This window comes from Pan paniscus, chromosome 21 (assembly GCF_029289425.2).
Source record: "Pan paniscus chromosome 21, NHGRI_mPanPan1-v2.0_pri, whole genome shotgun sequence".
NCBI lineage: Eukaryota > Metazoa > Chordata > Mammalia > Primates > Hominidae > Pan > Pan paniscus.
The window spans coordinates 9993271-10013321 of record NC_073270.2 but is presented as its reverse complement, the minus strand read 5'-3'; the positions used below and the strand labels follow the sequence as shown (position 1 = coordinate 10013321).

General features: G+C 37.1%; 1 protein-coding gene across 16 annotated transcripts in view; it reads right to left on the bottom strand.

Moving 5' to 3' along the window:
• PLCB4 (phospholipase C beta 4) overlaps window positions 1-20051 on the bottom strand; it is a 435586-nt gene that overhangs the window by 390113 nt on the left and 25422 nt on the right. For 10 of the 16 annotated variants that reach the window (XM_034947281.4, XM_055104916.2, XM_055104913.2 and 7 more), the window contains exon 2: window positions 17856-17911. The exons of the other annotated variants lie outside the window; for them this stretch is intronic. The gene's annotated coding sequence lies outside the window, so the exon portion shown is untranslated. The remainder of the gene's footprint in view (window positions 1-17855; window positions 17912-20051) is intronic. 16 annotated transcript variants of the gene reach the window in all.

Here is a 20051-nt window from a genome sequence, read left to right as displayed (position 1 = left end):
CAGCCTCCCGAGTAGCTGGGATTACAGGCATGCACCACCACACCCAGCTAATTTTTGTATTTTTAGTAGAGACAGGGTTTCACCATGTTGGCCAGGTTGGTCTCAAACTTCTGATCTCAAGTGATCCGCCCCCCTCAGCCTCCCAAAGTGCTGGGATTACAGGCGTGAGCCACTGCGCCCGGCCAGACATCACAACTTGAGCAAAAATCACATTGTGAGCTTGATTAGGCACTCCCTTTCTACCCTGCTGCATGCAACACAACACTAGGTATATATGTCTGACTCAATTTGTTTGGCATTCTATTAATAGGGATGCCAAATGACTAGATTTCTACATTAATGCAATATTGATAATGACTTGGGGACACTGAAAATTGTTCAGAACCAAATGAAAGTTTAATTATGTTTGGCATTATTTTAGCAATTTAGTATATTAGATTATTTACCAATTTAGCAATCTGGGTTATTAAAACACAAATAAAATTTAGCATTTTAACAAGTTTGGTTATTAGAAAAGTAATACTCCACAAAGGTAAATAAAGTGTGTCTCGTAATATGTGATCTTCCCCAGTACACCAATTCCCTGTATTTCCTGACCAAGATAAAAGCAGTTATTCGGATTTTCCCACCTATAACATATCTGAAAGATATAATAAAATAACACTTTCCATGGAAGACAACAAGCAACCTTAGAATGTAGACTACACATCCTGCCTGCACTTCTGCACAATCAGAATGTGAAGTTCCCTTTCCCAATCACAGTGAGGTTCTCAAAGAATGTTCTCTTGGAGAACTGCCAGTGTTTTGTGCTGCTATCTGAGGAAGCATTCTCGGAGGTGCCCATGAGCTAAAGCAGCAAAGGGCTCCGACTCTAAAACATTTCAAGCATTTTAATTTTTATTACAATTTAAACCATGTAAGCACAACCCTCAGAAAAAGAAAAACTCAATTAACAAAGTTTACTTTAAAGAGTCCATTTTTCTTCTAAGTATAAGCTGTGGGATGGCACCTTGCACACACACTCACATAAATTGATGTCAAGGCTCACAGGACCGCCATTCCTTCACCTCCTAGACTGCTGCATTTCAAACCTTATAATGTCTCCCTTTAGCTGCTTTAGGGACTTGGCATGAGATTTTTCAGCAGTCAGTTCCTTCAGCAAGGCCTGCTTTTGTGGAAAGGGTAAAATTTTATACTTACCAATTTGAGAAGCTGAATTTTTTTTAAAAAAAAAGGGCAAGAGGAAATTGTTATAATTATAGAGACAGCTTTTGCATGCAAAATCAGTTTTCCTTGGGGAAATCTGCATACTCTCTATAAAGAATCCCCAGGCCAAAAGTACACATTATGCTTTTCAGCTCCAGTCTTTTTCAAAGCCATGCACTTGCCCAGGAATTGCATAAAGGGACAGTCTATGAATATGCTCCAGGCCTAGCCCAGATAAGCTGTTTATAAAACAAAAGACTTTACAGAGTTTTTTATAATATTTTAAAGACATATGGTATGCCTGAGGAACTGACCATTATCAATCAGTGTGAGACAATCAATAAAGAGTAGGGTATTTGGGCCAGGCACAGTGGCTCATACCTGTAATCCCAGCACTTTGGGAGGTCGAGGTAGGCAGATCACTTGAGGTCAGGAGTTTGAGACCTGCCTGGCCAACATGGTGAAACCCCATCTCTACAAAAATACAAAAATTAGCCAGGCATGGTGGCCCGTGCCTGTAATCCCAGCTACTTGGGAGGCTGAGGCAGGAGAACCACTTGAACCCAGGAGGCAGAGGTTGCAGTGAGCTGAGATCATCCCACTGTACTGCAGCCTGGGCAACAGAGCAAGACTCTATCTCAAAAAAAAAAAAAAGAGTAGGGTATTTGTTTCAACAGGTCTCCAAAACGTATCTAAACACTGTTCACAAAGATAATCACTGTAAAAGGCCTTCTCTTCAGATTCTTAACACTTCCAATTACATAATAAAAATTGCTCACAGCTGTTATGAAATGCTAAGCGTTAAGGATATTTTTGTGATAATGAAAGTAAAGCACAGGTAAAGGGACTATCCAAAATAAAGATCCATTTTTTAATTTGGTCTGAATGTAAGGCATATTTGTCTTTGCTTTTAATTTTAGAAAAATATTTTAGGTAATGAGCCTTGAAAAAAGGTGATAGTAATACTTCCCACTAGTGGACTTTAAGACACATTAAATACATATTTCTATATACTTCATAGTGGAAAAAATACTTTGAGAAGGCAATATCCCATTTTAAATCAAAGTAATTATTTCTGTATGGAAGAAAATCCCTATGTTTTATGAGAGTTACTTGGAGCAGGCCATTCGTCTCAAAGAGGCTATTTTTATAATACAATAAATAAAATATTCTTAAATGAACTGCCCATCAATGGGAGAAAATTATCCATTTGTGTTAAAAGAAGTCTATTTTTGTCAGGTCTTTCTAAAGCAAACAAATTAGCAGTGGCTTTGGGAACTGTGAATCCACAGCCTCAACAGCAGTTGTCCAAAATTAAAGGTTTGTCAGAATGGGTGTGTGGAAGATGGAAACATTTCAAATGAGTATAAACATTTTATAACCCAGACAGAACCTTTCAAGAGTATCCCCACAGACTGAAATGATCTGTCACCTGGGCTAGGCCCCAGCTTCATAAATGGAACTCTCATAAATGGAATATTTTCAAAAATAACAATGAGAGAAAGCAACTCTTTGAAAAACAGATTTAAAGTAGAAAACATTCATAATATATTAAGTAGGAAAAGGAGGTTACAAAAGCATGAGATCTCAATTTCGTAAAACAAACAAAAACCAAATAAGATCCACACTGCCATCTGAAGAACACCCCATTACAACATTAGTGGGTGCAGGGCCAAAGCCAGTTCTCTGTCCAATAACTTCCAGGCTTTGCCCAATGTACCTTCCCAAGTAGAGAAGAGTTATAGAGCCCTTTCAGGAAGCTCATCCCTGAGGGGGGTGTCTGCGACAAATCTAAGTCTAACATCATTCAATCTGGCATTTTCCCAAACGTATATGACATGGAAAGTTTCCCAATGCCCCCAGTGACCCAGAACACCTATTAACATTCTTAGCTCACCTTGGAAACAGTTTGAATAATAAATTGAATACCTGCTTAATGAATACAAGTAGTCAAAAAAATTGATGAAAGACCAAAAAGAACAACAGTACAATATCAAAAGTGGTGATTTGTGGGTTGTAGGATTTTGGATTATATTAATTTTCCAAATTTTCTATAACAAACATATTACCTTCATGATTATGAAAAAAAATACAGTATTTTACGATGCCTAAAGGGCTACACTGTTCATCTTCCTCTAAACTATTCATTGGTGAAGAGGACATTTGGTACTTCAAATGCCAACACACTAAGTTGGAGAAAAGCAGAAAGATCTGGCAATCTGTAGATTGCCACATGTAGACCATCTATAAAAGGCCAGCTATAAAAGAAACGTAGTCAGCTTAAATACTGTTCTCAGATTTCTGGTGTCCTATGAAAATAAATGAAGCAAGGAGTCCAGCCCTGGCAAAAGATGAAGGAGAACCTCAGCCTCACTAATTTCCTGTTTATTCTCTCAGATGCCAACCATTACACAGCAGCCTTTGGGAGAAATGTAAAATGTGTAGAGATAATCTAAACACTGTTTAGTCTTTTTATTTCCCCCACAAAAGACAGTGTAAATAGAGGAGAAATGATAGCTTACAAGACATTTTTATGAATCTGAGACAATAATGTATATGTCCATTGAAAGATGTTTAAATCCTATGTTTTAAAGAGTCATATTTCATTGAAATAAATGCTAATCAGTGTAAGTTGTTCTTTCTCATCAAAAATATATTTTTGCCATTTCTTCTTCAACTTTAATTTTTATTATATGTTTAAAAAAAAAAACAATTCCAGACAATATGGTTGAAAGGCTATGCTAGCCTTGACCTGTGCATTCATTTTCTATGCGGAGTTTCAAAATGTTCTACAAATTAACACATTGCAAAAAATAGTTGAGTACTGTTTAGTAAAATACCCATTGCTTAATAATAATAATTTTAAAAAACTCTACTAACCTTCTCTGCGGAAACTTGTCCATAAACTTGAATAACAGATTCACAGAACATCAGGGCTAGAAGAAAGCTAAACTGGGCCTCCATACCCTTGACTCCCAATACTGAGGCCTGAATTGGTTAAGTGCCTCCCTCAAGGTCACACAGCTACTTAGGGACAACACAAAGCCAGATGACAATTTCCAGAAGACTGAGATTTTGAAGCTGTAACTGAAAACTCCCTGAGTTAATTAAGACAATGACTGCAGTTCAGTCCTGGCAAGAAAAAAAGGATAATATTTATGTGAGAACGAACTTAGTCCATCTGTGGCTGGCACACAAATCTTTCCCTTCACTATATTAGGCTTTCACTTTAACTTGTTCTGCCTGTCTTCCAAACAATTTTTGACTGATATCAGAAAACAAAAATCCTCCTGTTATTTCATGAGCCCAGCTTTTATAATTTGATAAGCACTAGAATATGTGTATTGTATGTAAGTTGCAGAGGGGTGGTGGTAGGGAGTAGGGGAAAGGTTTATTAAATCAAGAAGCTATCATTTTAGGCCATTACGAAAAAAAAAAAGCAATCATTTTATTTATTTCCCACACTCATGCATTACAATCCCACATGAATTGCCTACCAGTGAAAATTGTGAGATTCTCCTTCTCAAATAGGGAGACTGCTAAAATTCTATTTTAAAGTTCTATTGATATTTTTATTCATAATTTCATATTGATATTCATAATTTCATTTCATATTTTTTCATATCATTTCATGATAATTTTATTCATATTGATATTTTTATTCATAATTTCCAGAGAAAGGACCAGAAGTGTGAGTTGGTTGTTTGTTTTTGTTTTCTTTTGTTTTAATCAAATCAACTGCCTAAAGAAGAACCTGAAACTCCAGCACAATTCTGGTACTCTTACAGCCACACCATTTTATAAATGTTCAATACTTTAGACTCAGGGACACAAATTCACATCTCTGCTCTGAAGATCGTGCTATATTGTTTAAGTATCAGGGAAACTATTCATCTATGAAAAATGTACACATTTTCAAGTCTATTCAGGCTAAAGTTAGTGTTAAGAGCAGCTAACACTTTTTTTTGGTGGGGGGCACCTTACATTTCTGGGACTCAATAAAGTTTACCAGGCACCTGGTTTTTCCTATGCAACCTACTTCAACTACCCCTTTCTCCTCTCTCTCTTTCTCTCTCTCTCTCTCTTGTTTTCTCTCTTCCTCTCTCTCTCATCACTCTGTATCTCTCTCCTGCAATTGACTTTGCTTTCTCACTAGGCTTTTCCCCCATGTTATTCCAAGTTTGGGCAGCTGCACCTGGATCAACCAGCTTACATTTAAATTAAACTATCTGACAGGACATGTAAAATTGTCTTTCAGTAATTTTAATTCATTTTTCTTTCTTTTTTGGCTGCTATATCCAATTTTAATGGTAGGGAATATATTTGGCATTCTTGAAAAAAAAGAAGATCTTGTTCCTTTTGAATTCTTAATAATAATTAGTATTATCATCATCATCATTTCCATGCTTCACAATTCATACCTCAGCAAGGAATTCAAGCTGACATGTTGTGCTGATCCAACTTTTGCACCAGCCTCCTGTTCAGTCAAATCTCAGTCCTCATCTTCTTTGACAGCCCCTCTGATTAATCCTCCCTCCTTGAAACACTCAGCAGGTGGATTCTAAGACACCATATGCCCTCACTTTATCCCTGATCTCTAACACTGATTCTTCCCTATCTCCCCACCCTCTAAGTGCCCTTAGACTCAGTCCTCTGAGTCTTGTCTTTGCTTCTTGTCCACATTCACTTTTCTAGTGACTTCATCCAGACTCACAACTCCCACATTTACACATCTTCAGCCTAGTCCCATCTGAATTCCAGACTCTTGATATCCAACTAACTCCTGGTTCTGTCTTCATTTTGGACACCTAATGGGAATCACGATTTTACATATCCAAAACCAACTCCTGATATTCTCCATTCAAACCTCTCATAATGCAGTCTTCCCCATTCTAGTAAATAGCACTTCCATCTTTTCAATTGCCCAGGCACAAAACCTTGGAATCCCCTTCACCACCTCTTCCTTCCTCATACCTTACGTGGAATCCATGATCAAATCCTACTGACTCAATCTTCAAAAGAGATCGAGAATCTCACCTCTTCAAACCACCTCCATCCCTCCAAACCTCGTTAAAATCAATATCCCCCAATCTCCCTTGATTACACAGGAACATAACCTCCTGATTCTCCTTCTTCTGGACGTGCTCCCTCACAGTGTACTCTGAACTCAGCAGCCAACGTGAGTCTTCTCAAAAGTAACATCCCATCACTCTTGGGTCCCAATTCTCCAAAGGCTCCCTATTCCATTTAGAGCAGGAGTCGAAGTCCACACAGAAGACTATAAGACCCTCCTCCCTACGCCACCCTCCTGCCCAATCTCCCAGCACTCTCCTCATGTTCAACCCGGGGCTTCCTTGCTCTTCTTCAGAAACAGCAGGCTCACCTCTGCCTTATGGCATTGGCATTTGCTACCTCCCATCCCCAACAGCCTGAGGAGGTCGCCCCCCCAGATGACATGTAATCCTTCCTTAGCAACTTAGGGCCTTGACTCAAAGACCACCATCTCAGGCTGGGTGGGTAGGCTTCCCTGTTAATCTTTTCTAAAATGACAACACATCCTCTGCTCCCTATTCCCCCTTTTCTCTGTAATGATAATCAGTAACTATATGCTAAAATTTTGACTGTTGGTTGTTCCGTCTTCCCCACTAGAATTTAAGCTGCAAGCTGAGATTTTTACTTCTTTAATGCACTTCTGAAGCCCCAGCTCCTAGAATAGTACCACACCACACATAAGAGTATAATCCATAATTGTTGAACAAGTAAATAAATGCTCCACTATAACCTGGTTTTTCTTTACAAAAGGTCAAGATAATCTTCCCACACAAATAAACACACAACTAATCGAAGGGGCAGGGACAAGATTGGCCATGACTGGGTAACAGTTGAAGCTGGGTGATGGTCATATGGAGATGGTTTAGGCATTCATTCTACTTTTGTGTATATTTGAAATTTTCTATAATAAAAAATGAATATACATTTGCTTAATTATTTAATGACCGCATAGTATTCCACAGTCTGACTACCATAACTATTTAACCAAAAACCCTACTGGAGGATATTTAGGTTTCATCTTTTTCTCTATCACCAAAGATGTTAGGATAAATAATCTTACACAACTATCCAATTTGCCTTACAACAAATTCCTAGAAATAGAAGGGTTTGCACATTTAAAATCTTATACATACTGCCAATCTTCCCTTCACAAAGTCTGACCCAGTTTATGTTCCCATTGGCACATTAAAGGAGTGCTATTCTAAGAGTGGTCCATAGAATGGTGCTAGACTGCAAAATGTTCCTGACTGGTCCACTGAGTTAGGTCCAGAAATTGAGAGTAAACATTTAGAAATATTTAACGCACTTTGAGAGAGTTAATTTTATGTCTGATGAACATTTTGTGTGTGTGTGTGTGTGTGTGTGTGTGTGCGCGCGTGTGTGTCATATTTGATATTTTATTCCGAATATCTGTGATTTTTGATTTCTGGCTACTTATTTTTACTGTATGTTACAATCATATCTGTCAAAAACAGACTGGGAAAATATGGCCCTTCAGTGCAGTTTGAAAAAAAAACTACACTGTTTGCCCACAGCATCATCAATTATGAACTTTTTGCTTGTTTTTATTTGTCATTTTAGTTACCGAGAAATATAGGTTGGTGCAAAAGTAACTGCGGTTTTTGCCATGACTTTCGATGCAAAAAACCACAATTACTTTTGTACCAACCTAATAATATACCACTGTTGGTTTAATTTGCACTTTTGATTGCTGACAGATTTGACCATCTTTTTATATGTTTGACGGCCCCATATTCATTATTTTAACTCCACAACTTTATTAAATGTTCATCTTGCTGATAAGGTTGTCAGAGTTTATTTTAAAAGCTCTTTATACTTTGGAAATATCAGCCTTTGTTGATCATATTGTTTGTAAATGTTTTCCCGGTATATGGTCTGTCCTTCAAACAAGTTGAGATGGTTGCTGACATTTTGAAAAATAAAGATGTAAAACATATGTATATGTAGTCACATTTTTAAATCCTTTCCTTCACGGTTTCTACTTAGAGATGACTTCCCCACATACACATAAATTGTAAAAATATTTATCCATAGATTTTTATCATAAATTTACAGTTTATCTTGTTATATGTATAATTTTGATCCATAGAATTATTTCTATATTAGCAGTGTGGTAGAGACCCTGCTTTATTTTTCCAGAAGACTTTGCAGGTGTCCCAATACCTTTTATTGAGTAATTAATCTTTTTCCTACCAATCTGAAACACCAATCTTATCATATACTAAATTACCATACATGTGTATGTAAAACAACGTTCTTTAATACTTCACTCATTGATGTATCCCTGTATCAATACCATTGTTCAATCATCATTGACTTAAAATATTCTTTAATATCTAAGATGCCAAGTGCCCCTCATAAGTATTTCTTGTAATTCTGAGAGTATTAATAGGTTCATTCTTCCAGATGCAGTTTGGAATTATTTTGTCAAGTTCCCTAGTTTTGATAGAAATTGTACTGAGTGTACACTTCAAATGAACAAATCTGAAATTTTTGTATTACTACACTGAATCTGGCTTTCCAAGAACAAAGAATCTCTCTCCACTAATATGAAACTCATTTTATGTCCTACAATTCAGTTTTGTAGCTTTCCTTACTTAGTTCCTACCATACATTTCTAGGAAAGTCATTCCAAACTTTTGTATGGTTGTACTGTTATTTTGGATGTGATCTCTTTTTAATAATATTGTCTAATATTTATGCTTGGTAATTAAATCATCAATTTTTACTTATTTAGTTTGCAGCTAACCAGCAATTTTAATCAACAATCATAGTACTTCTAATAGCTTTTTAGGTGAGTCTAAACATACTCTGTTAATTTCATTCGTATCTTCATTCACTCATTTTTTTAAAAATCAAGCACTTGTTACATATATCTCAAGATATCAGAGCAACTAAAGATTAATATTATATTTAAAAATATGGATCTCCTCCAAGGAACATAAAATCTAGTAGAGCATATAAAATATACATATATTATTGTACAAGACAGAAATTGGGAGGTCTTTAAAATGGTACAGTTAAACTGTATGATGAGAGGTAACAGAAAGACATACTACAGAAGGATGGAGAGCTTAAGGAAGTCTTCATGTGAGTGGTAGCATTTATTATGAGGACAGAATGTTAGGATGTGAAGAGATTAAAGGGATAATATTCTAGGAAGAGAGAAAAAAAGTATAATCAAAGGCAAAAGAAGAAAAATCCAGATAAATTTGGGCTAAAACGCAGGGTATACTAAAGAAGGAATAGGGTAAACTAATAAATGGACTGTTCTGAATGCAAGACTAATTTTGTTCTTAGGTAGAAAATGGGGAGCTACAGGGCAAACAGAGCTATGTTCTAGGAAATTGAATCTGAGGACAAGATGCAAATACTGGGCAATTTGCGGGTGAGAAGGACTGAGGCAGACAGAGTATGGTAATTTTAAAACATGGTCCCCAAATTCTTTGACACTTCTCCAGTTGAGAGGTAGGAGTCTGTATTCCCACTCCTTGAACTTAGGCTTTGTGGCTGCTTGACTATAATCTAGCAGAAGTGACACTAGACCAGTTCCCATGTCCAGACCTTAAGAAAGTGACAACTTTTACTTCTATCTCTTGGAAAACTTACTCTTGCAACTCAGCCACCATGCTATGAGGAAGACCAAGCAGTCCACTGAGAGCCCACATGGTGATGACGGAAGTCCCTAGTTCTTAGCTCCCAGCCAACTGCTGGCATCAACTTGCCAGGCATGTAGGTGAATCATCTCAAAAGTGGATCCTCTGGCATGCAGTCAAAATATCCCCAGCTGATGCCATAAGGGGCAGAGATGAGCTTTCTCTGCTAAACCCTGCCCTAACTGCAGATTTGTGGTTGTTACTGTTTCAAGCACTTAGTTTCACGGTGGTTTGTTGCACAGCAATAGCAACTGGAACAGAGACCAATTTAGAGGCTCTCATAATAGTGCATATCAATGAGAAAAATGACTTAAAAGCAGCTGTGAGAATGGGGGAAATGGGTTAAGATGCCAGCATATTCTGAAGGTGCAATTAATAAATGGGAAAATTGCAGCCTAAAATTAAACAATTATAATTTAGCCTCTTAGTTATTTCTCTGAATAAGAATTAACTAGATAGAAATAGTTATTTACTAATATTTTGGATGGGAAAGGGATTTTCTAGTACAAAGTAGTAAATGTGGCAAAACTGGAAATACTCTAAAGACAACCTTTGGGGATTTAACGTAGACCAATCACTCTCAAATTGTGTGCTCAAGACAAGTTCAGGGTTCTGAAAGGTCAAAATTATTTTCATAATGATACTAAGAAATTATTTTCCTTTTATTATTCTCATTCTCTGAAAGAGTTTTCCAGAGCCTTCATCATGTTCAATATCTCAATAAACTGCAGAAGCAAATAAGGGAATTCCCATATCTTTTATTAAGCAAGACTTTAAGAGATTTGCAAAAATATTAAATGGTGCCATTCTTCTCACCAAACATATATTGTTTGGAAAAATACAGTAATTCTTCATTTAAAAAATTCTTACTTACGTTAACATGTAATGGGTTTATCACTGTTATTTAAAATAAGTATTTGTAAATGTCCCCATTTTACTTTTTAATATAGCAAATAGTTATGATATAAGCTGCATGTTAAAAAGCTGTTTAGAACTCTGAACAATTCTTAAGAGTACAGAAGGGTCTTAGACCAAAAAGTTTGAGAAGCACTCCATACTGGAGTAGTCAGCACAGAGTATATGCCAATGTGTTAAGAAGTACAATGGAATGGCACGAACCCGGGAGGCGGAGCTTGCAGTGAGCCGAGATCCCACCACTGCACTCCAGCCTGGGAGACAAAGCAAGACTCCGTCTCAAAAAAAAAAAAAAAAAGTACAATGGCAGAGCAGACATGAAGAAGAACAAAGGCAGTAGGAGTGAGTATATGTGGTTCCTACAAGTCCTAGACTTAATTATCATCATCGCCTTCATAGCTTATATGGAAGTGACAGCCAAGCAGCTATTTTATGCAAACTTTTTTTGGTGTTCATAATAATCTTGCTGAATAGCACCTTTAAACCCCAGAGAACATGGCAGGAGAGATTAAATCATCTGTCTCAGGTTACAAAGTGCTGATATTAATAATGTCTTATTTTTGTTCAAGCTATAGCCCCCCCCCCAAATATGCTCTGGCATTATTAAGAGGAAAAAGTAGGTATATTAAGTCAACAGAAATAAACTGTTAACATAAGTAGTTATTTCTGTTTATTAAGCACTTTTCTCCTAAAGAACTAAAAACATTTCAAATATATCAGCATGCATAAAACCTCCATTAATAACCTTACAGGTATACAGTTGCTATTTCCATATTGTAGAAGAAGAAAATGTTATTAGTTAATACACAGTAAACTAAAAAGCAAAAACATTAAATCCCTAATTCTTCATCTCTGCCAAGCAATCATTTACATGTCATGCCAAAAGCAAAATGTATATCTCGAACCACCACATTTGCTGCTTTTAAATGAGTATCAAATACTTTCTCCTTCTGTTGTAATCTAAGATGATTTTGTATAATTGTTTCCCTCTTTCCATCTTCATTGGCTATCTCTATCATCTATACAGAACTATTAAGCCTGGGAAATGTTTTCTAATAAGACCATCAACCATTTTCTATACATTTATGAAGCAAAATTAGTCACTGAACTTGCATTCTCAGTTACCGCAATCTTTGTAGTGATCCAAGAGGATTAAAAACTCACTCAGAACGCTGATTTACAGCCAGGTGCGGTGGCTCATGCCTGTAATCCTAGCAATTTGGGAGGCTGAGGCGGGCAGATGACCTGAGGTCAAGAGTTCGAGACCAGCCTGGCAAACATGGTGAAACCCTGTCTCTACTAAAAATACAAAAATTATCTGGGCATGGTGGCAGGCACCGATAATCCCAGCTACACAGGAGGCTGAGGCAAGAGAATCACTTGAACCTAGGGAGCAGAGGTTGCAGTGAGCCGAGATCATGCCACTTCACTCCAACCTGGGTGACAGAGCAAAACTCCATCTCAAAAAAAAAAAAAAAAAAAAAAAAAAAAAGCTGATTTACAAAACTGGCAAATTGTTTTTACAATGAGGCACTAAGCTTTCCTCTAACTCTTAGACCTATCTGTAAGCAACACTAGGCAATATGTAGGGAAATGTATGTAGGCTATAATCATACTCTTGTATAAGCCATGCTACTACTCAATGCAAGAAGATGATTCCACATAATGGGCAACTGAAAAATGAAAAAATGTCAGCTAATACCTGATAAAAAGAAATAATGAGATTTATGTGGCTGAATGAGGGTGTACAAGGGTAATGTCAGCCTCTGCAATGAATAAATCTGAAAATACATAAAGAGTTAACATAATAGAACCTTATTTCTCTTTCTTGCTCGCATAATTTATGCTCCATCTTTCATTGTATAGAGTTTGTTACTGGGAAAGACGGCAACTATGACTATTAAAGATTTTCTGTTCAGGAACATGTGGATTCCTGAATAGGAATAGTGAGGAGCCATCCACAACGCAATGATTTAGACTCAGGTTCACTTGATCCTGTCTCTCACCATCCCCTTAGGCCTCCCAGTCATCTGCATCTAACCACAGGAAAGAGGACGATAGAGCCTGGGGTTTCGACGCCTTGTCCCAGATTTGCCCTACAGGACTGTTCACATTGTGTTGGTGAGGACAAATCATGTAGCTCACCTACATACAAATGGAGGCTGTTCCACCAGTCTCTCTGGTTGGGCGGCTGCTTCACACCATACTTCTTTTCTATTGAGGGCTGAGCCTAAGTGATGATGGACAGCAGGCAACCTCTGTCCCTGGGGTGATGGTTCCACTGCCAGGCAAGCCTCTGACCAATTATTATGAAATATGAAGAAATGGGCCACCAGAAACTTCGCCTCACAGGCGGGCAGCCTACCCACATAAAAATCATGCTTGGGATGAGGAATCCCTCCACGGGCGACACACCGTAGCATTCTACGGAGGAAGCTGTGGCACTGTCGAGATGATGCAGATGGTCACACAGCTGCTGTGTGCACGAAAGTGGGAATCAGCGCACAGGAGGAAGAGACAATATGCTTAAGAACTCAAAACATAACGTGAAACAATATGTGAGTCTATCTGTTCTGGAAAAGCAATAAAACAGGCATACCAGCCTAGCCAAGTAGGAATCAGAAAAAGAGTGATTATTCACAGGCAACAGTTTTGATTACATGGTGCATATAAGAAACAGAATTATAAACACAATTGTCTATCAAAAACAAAAAATGGAATTGCTCCATTACTAAATCCATGGGGGATGTTTGAAATTCTGATATATGTATTCTTCCATTAAAGTATATTCCTTTCCATTAAACAAGTCAGCATATCTTCCTTGTGTTACAGCTAAGTGGTTTCTTTTGATTTTTTTTTAATTTTCCTGTTATGAAGTTTGAGGTTACAGTGAGCTGCAGTCATGCCACTGCACTCCAGCCTGGGCAACAGAGCAAGACCCTGTCTCAAAAAAAAATTAACAATAACAAATAAAATTAAATTGTCCTGTTATTATTCCACGTAAGGAGGATGTCCATTAGAACAAGGGAGACTAGTCCAGCTCCTTATACTCATGGGAAGGCTCTTTCCATTAGTATTGCTTTTGTTCCCAGTAACTAACTCTGTTTCACCTACTGCACTGTTGGTGCTGGTCACCACAGGTGGCTCTGGACCTGCCACCATGGTCCTGCCCGCACCAGTGATGGGCAGAATTCCAAACCATTGCCTCTCTAAGTCACCTCGCCAGAGCCCCAGTCCCAGATGTGACAAACCTGAAGTCCCATGAGTGTGCCTACTTGCTGGCAGACATCAAGAAAAACACAAAAGTGGGCATTTCTGCTTGGGAAGTTAAAAGAAATGGCACTTTTATCCACCCAGCTTCACACAATGACGAATGCCCCCAAATTCAGGAAAAGGATTCAGATACCAGGTAGCCCAAATGGGGATAAATGTCTACTGTACACACAATAAAATGTTAATTCAAACTGGCACATGGACCCCTGCCGCTTGTCAGGGGATATGGGCCATAATGAAAGGGAGGGGAGCTGGAAGATTATGGGGAAACAATTTTCTTTTCCACGCATTCACTAAGGACTCCTGTCCATAAAAATCTCCCACGATTTATAGGGTAAACCAGGCTTTGTCTTCTCCATTCCATGCCAGGACCCCAGGGGCAAAGCCCCTAGGAATAGCTTTGTGGTGTTGGTACTACTCGTGGCATGGAGCAGTCCTAGTGATGACAATTGTCCCCAGCACTGTCAAAAAAAAAAACTTTCTGTGATGATGATAATGCTCTATGTGCTGCCCTCTAGCCACATGTAGCTAATGAACATGTGAATTGTGACTGGTGTAAATGATGAACTCAATTTTTAATTTTCTTAATTAAAATAACTATATGTGGTTAAATTTAAATGACCACATGTGGCTGCTAGCTTTCGTACTGAAGAATACATCTAACCAAGCTACCATACAAGAAAATGGACTGTTTAAAAGTTTTTAGAAGAAAGTTCCTCTATTGCCCCTAGTAACCTAATCTAATATCTAATAAAATAAACATCTGAGTATTTCTTTCTTCTGACTATTTAAAAACATTCTGGCCCTGTCTTGCTCGAATCATGGATCCAATCTTAACATGATTCAGATACCTTCCCCATGTTCTAGAGCAACAACTTTCAACTTCTTTGATTATGAGCTTCTTTGATTATGAGAACCATGTTTAATGTCAAAATGAATTGTTAGCCATTTATAATAGTAGTATAAATGGTAGTAGTATAAAGTAGATTTAATTTCTATTGATTAAGAAAATACATTATAATAAAAAAGCACCTCTTAATTCAGTAACACTTCATATTCATATATATTTCCTTATAGCAGGAATGATACAGAGTTTTAAAATAGTCATATATATATACGTATATATACATACATATATATATATATACGTCGCCAGACAGTTAGGAGCACAGTTTTGAAAAGGCTCCTCAACTGCGTGGGTGACAGAGCCCAGGAGGCTGTGGAGTATTGTAAAAGTCCTGGAGTATGTGGCAATTAATTCCAAGGATGTCTCATGTATTAAATAGTCTCATATATATATATATATATACACACACACACACACACATATATGTATATATACACACACGTATATATATGTATATATGTACATATATACGTACATATGTATATATACATATATATGAGACTAATATATATACGTATATATACGTGTATATATATATGAGACTATTTAACACATGAGACATCCTTCGAATTAATTGCCACATACTCCAGGACTTTTACAATACTCCACAGCCTCCTGGGCTCTGTCACCCACGCAGCTGAGGAGCCTTTTCCAGAATGTGCTCCTAACTGTCTGGCGACCTTGCAGATATGTGAGTTTTTATTCCCAAGAGGGATTTTAGATTAATGTTGGATAAATGCGAAAAAGCAACTTTCCTAGTAGTTGAAAGTCGAATTTTTTCTATACATATCTGCTAGCAGATACATGATACAGATGATTTATGCTGCAGTTAAGTCCAATTATTATTCAAAGATGATCAAGGTTTAATAATTTGGATTTCCTAAAAGTGTATTTTTATAACTCAGCATTTATATCACACTTATCAGCTCTTTTGCAGTCATCATTCTATCAAAGATTATCCTCACTCTCTGTCTTTGATTAACTCATGTTTCTCTATATCGTCTTTGAAGCCAACATTTAAATAAATAATCTGAGAAAAAAAGAAAACATTTATTTAACTATTATGCAGTCAATTCACTGCAATAATTGCATACAGCAGGTTTTTGAACTCCAATTTTGAAGCAAATTCGCAACAATCTCTCTGGTCTCTGTAAGTTCACTCTGCTAGCATACTCTCATAGGGTTTATTTATGTCCAAATGCCAAATTTACACGGGTGGCTCTATTTATCTTAAATGGGCCGAACATTACAACTCAGCTTCAACTCCTCTATTTCCAATTTGGAAATCAATGTATGTTCGTTCTCCACACTAGATTTCCAATGATATAGTATGGACCATAGTCTTCACTTTTTGCTATCTAGAGGTGGGTGCTTTATAAGTAACATGTGAGCAACTGCTTGGTGAGCTCTGTCAGAGAGAACCAAGCCATTCCCAGGGCAGAGATGGCTGGGAGCTAGCTGGATGGGGAATTAAAAGCTGGAGGTGAATGGTCACTCTTGTGAGGTTGCAGAAGAATGAGGAAAGACACCATCAGCATCACGAATTTGTTATTATAATTAAATCAGGACAAATTGTTTCTACACCCTAACTTCTCAGCCCAGAAATGATCTAAAAGCTACAATCTTACAGTCTGAGAGCCAACTAGAGGATAACATGAAAGGATAATGGCACAAGGTCAGATTTGACCACTGTGACCTTAAAACACCCCCCAAATCTCTGAGGCAGTCCTGTGGTTTGGGGTGACAGCCCCATGGGACCCACCATACCACTCATGCTGGGAAACTGGGAGTGGTTTCCCAGTCTCCACAGGCACTCCCTGAACGCATGGCTCTAGTCAGAACCAAGTCCCCAACTACACCTTTCAGAACAGGAGAGCCAGTCCATATTTCAGAATAAAAAGTATGAGATAAAAACCAAAAAAAAAAAAAAAAAAAAGGCCAGCCTGTGGCTCACACCCATAATCCCAGCACTTTCGGAGACTGGGGTAGGCAGCTCACTTGAGATGAGGAGTTCGAGATCAGCCTGGCCAACATGGTGAAATCCCATCACTACCAGAGATACAAAAATTAGCTGGGTGTGGTGGCGGGCACCTATAGACCCACCTACTTCAGAGGCTAAGGCAAGAGAATCCCTTGAACACAGGAGACAGAGGTTGCAGTGAGCCAAGATCACGCCACTGCATTCCAGCCTGGGTGACAGAGCGAGACTCTGCCTCAGAAAAGAAAAAAAAAAGAAAGCCAAAGTGGCTCCTAAGCTAGTATGAGTTCACTCCATGAAATTTGGAAATCTCTTGCAGGCTCTGTATGGATTACAAAAAGATACCGTACACCCAAGAATGCCCCCAACCTTATTACAGCTGACAAAGTATGCAGCAAATCACAATCCACACACTGAAAAAGAAATCTCACACCACAAAATGAAAGATATCACATTTTTTACTGGCCACAGACCATTTTACATTTCCACACTGTCTTGGTTTCCTAGAAAGATGTCACCCACTGAAAAAGACAGGAACACATTTCATCAAGATGAGCTGAAATAAATGTATTGCAATAAAAAATGGATCTGCTGAGAAGCATTCACTTATTATACATCACATACATTGACTGCTGTAGACATCAACTTTTGTCTCAAAATAGTCATTCTTTAAAAAGACTGGCAAACTTAAATATTGAATTTAGAAAGATGAATCTGAGGTTTTAATTCAATTCACAATGGCACGTGTTAGTGGCATAAAAAATTGCTTCTCGATTAAATCATCTGGATTGTAATTTATTCAAGATAAAATTTTTTTAGTCACAAATTAAAAAGCACATACACCTACCTTTTTAAGGGAGATCACATTTTCAGGATTCTGAATCAGAGAGAAATCGTCTTTTCCTGTGAAGAAAAAATAGAAGAAAAACTACCTACTAGTAACAATAAATAGCAAATGTGAATTTTTAAGACCAGCCTATAATCTTACCATGTTGTGTTTCATTTATAATATTAAACAAATGGAAATCTTTAAATTAGACTTGAAATATTTCTTCATTTCTATCTACATAAAACATTTTACAGATTTTAATTCCAATGATTTGCTTTTTAAAGAACAAAATGGATAAAATCAAATGGAAAATGGATAAAAGTAAATGAAAATTGCTCAAAATTAGAATTAAAGTATTTACTTCACATCTATCCCAATGACATATTTTCAAACATTTTGCTTAATTCCATAAAGTAAATGTATAAACAAAGAAGGAAATATATAAAACTCCACTCTTGTTTCTGCTTTTCCAGTGGGAAAATGATGTGAAAAGGTTGTGATGGGCTGTGCAGGTAGCAGAAGGTAAGAGAACTATGAGCTGCTACCTCTTTCTATTGATTTTTTATTGTCCAAGCCAATAAACTATATTTATGGGCTCTATTTTTCTTAGCTAAGACTTTTAGATTACAAAAAAACTACATAAAAATTTAAATAAAAACAGGATACCTCTGATTTTATTATACATGTATTACTTTCAATAAACAATTGACACAGAAACCTACTAGTCACTAACAAATACTAAATATGACTTTTCAAAATCACTTGTTAATATAAATTATTTTAACTTTACATATTCAAGCCAAAATAAGAAAGTAAATGGTTTAGTTTAATATAAGTTAATCATCCACTACTATAAACTGTTTCCGGTCAAATCTAATTAAAATGACCAATGGGATAATGTTCACAAGAATGTAATTCTGTCTCTGACCATGATATATGTTTGGTTCCATCTGTAATTTAACTTCCAATGGGGATAATGATATATAGATTCAAAAACAATGACCAGGATTCTGACCCAAAAGAGCTCCAAAGATTTGAAATGACCGCCAATGCATACATTCAAGGAGACCACAGTCCAGGGGAGTCCCTCTCCCCAAATGAGAAATCCTCCATTAGCTTGTGTTTGCTTCACTTCAGAATAAAAATCCTTTTTAAACTTTAAATAAGAAATTCTCACAACATCCTACTGAAAGGATCGTGAACCCTGCAACCATGTCCATGTCTGCAAATAGCCAAAATGAGTTCCACTCTTCTTGGCTAAGCTTAGATAGCTGCAGAACCTCTCTCCTTCGGAGCAACACCAATGCCCCATGTGGACTCCCCAGTGTAAGCCAGCATCTGGGGCCTTTCCTCTCTTGCTCTTCACCACTTCATATGTCAACCAGCAGTACTTTGGTCCCCTTCACTGCCAATATAGTATAGTGATGGTAAGAGCTGCCTGTTCTATTTTCTGAAACTACAGTTGCAGGTAAGCTCTCCTAACAAAAGAAAGCCAAGATAGCTAAGAAAGCCACGATGGATTGATGATCAATATGCACACATGGGTCACTGCACGTACACTAAGCCAAATCATAATCTGTGACATAGTAACAACTGGGGTGGGGCCACTTATAGATCTTCAGTTCATAACTGACCAACCAGAAATGATATATCTATTTTTGCTTCAAATATGGATTTGTTTCAAAACAATCCAGTTGAGGTCACTGATGGGGAGGAGTAATGGATGAAACGAAACTGCCATGAGTTTGTTACAGTGTAATGATGGATATATGAAGGTTCACTGTGATATTCACTGTACTTTTATGTATATTCAAAATGTTCCATAATAAAAAGTTTTTTAAATGTTCATTTGATGGGAATTATTTGTGAAAATACAGAGAGAAATGCACAGATCATAACTATCACAACCTTTCTGTTTTTCAAATACTCTCTAACAAAAAAAAAGAAATACTTTAGGCAAAAATTTTAAAAATCAAATATCACACTAGGAAAAATGAAAAGCTTGTAGGTATGGTTTAAAAAAATCATAAAAATGGCTTTGAATATTTATTTCAATATTCCAAAGCCAAATAACAAATATATATTTAGTTGCAATAAATCTTCTGTTTCTTTTTTGATTTTAGGTATCCTGCTTTGAATTAAGTAACATCAACATAGGAACACTGGTTATCTCATTCTTGTCAGAAATTGTAGGTAGTTAAATACACCTTTGAT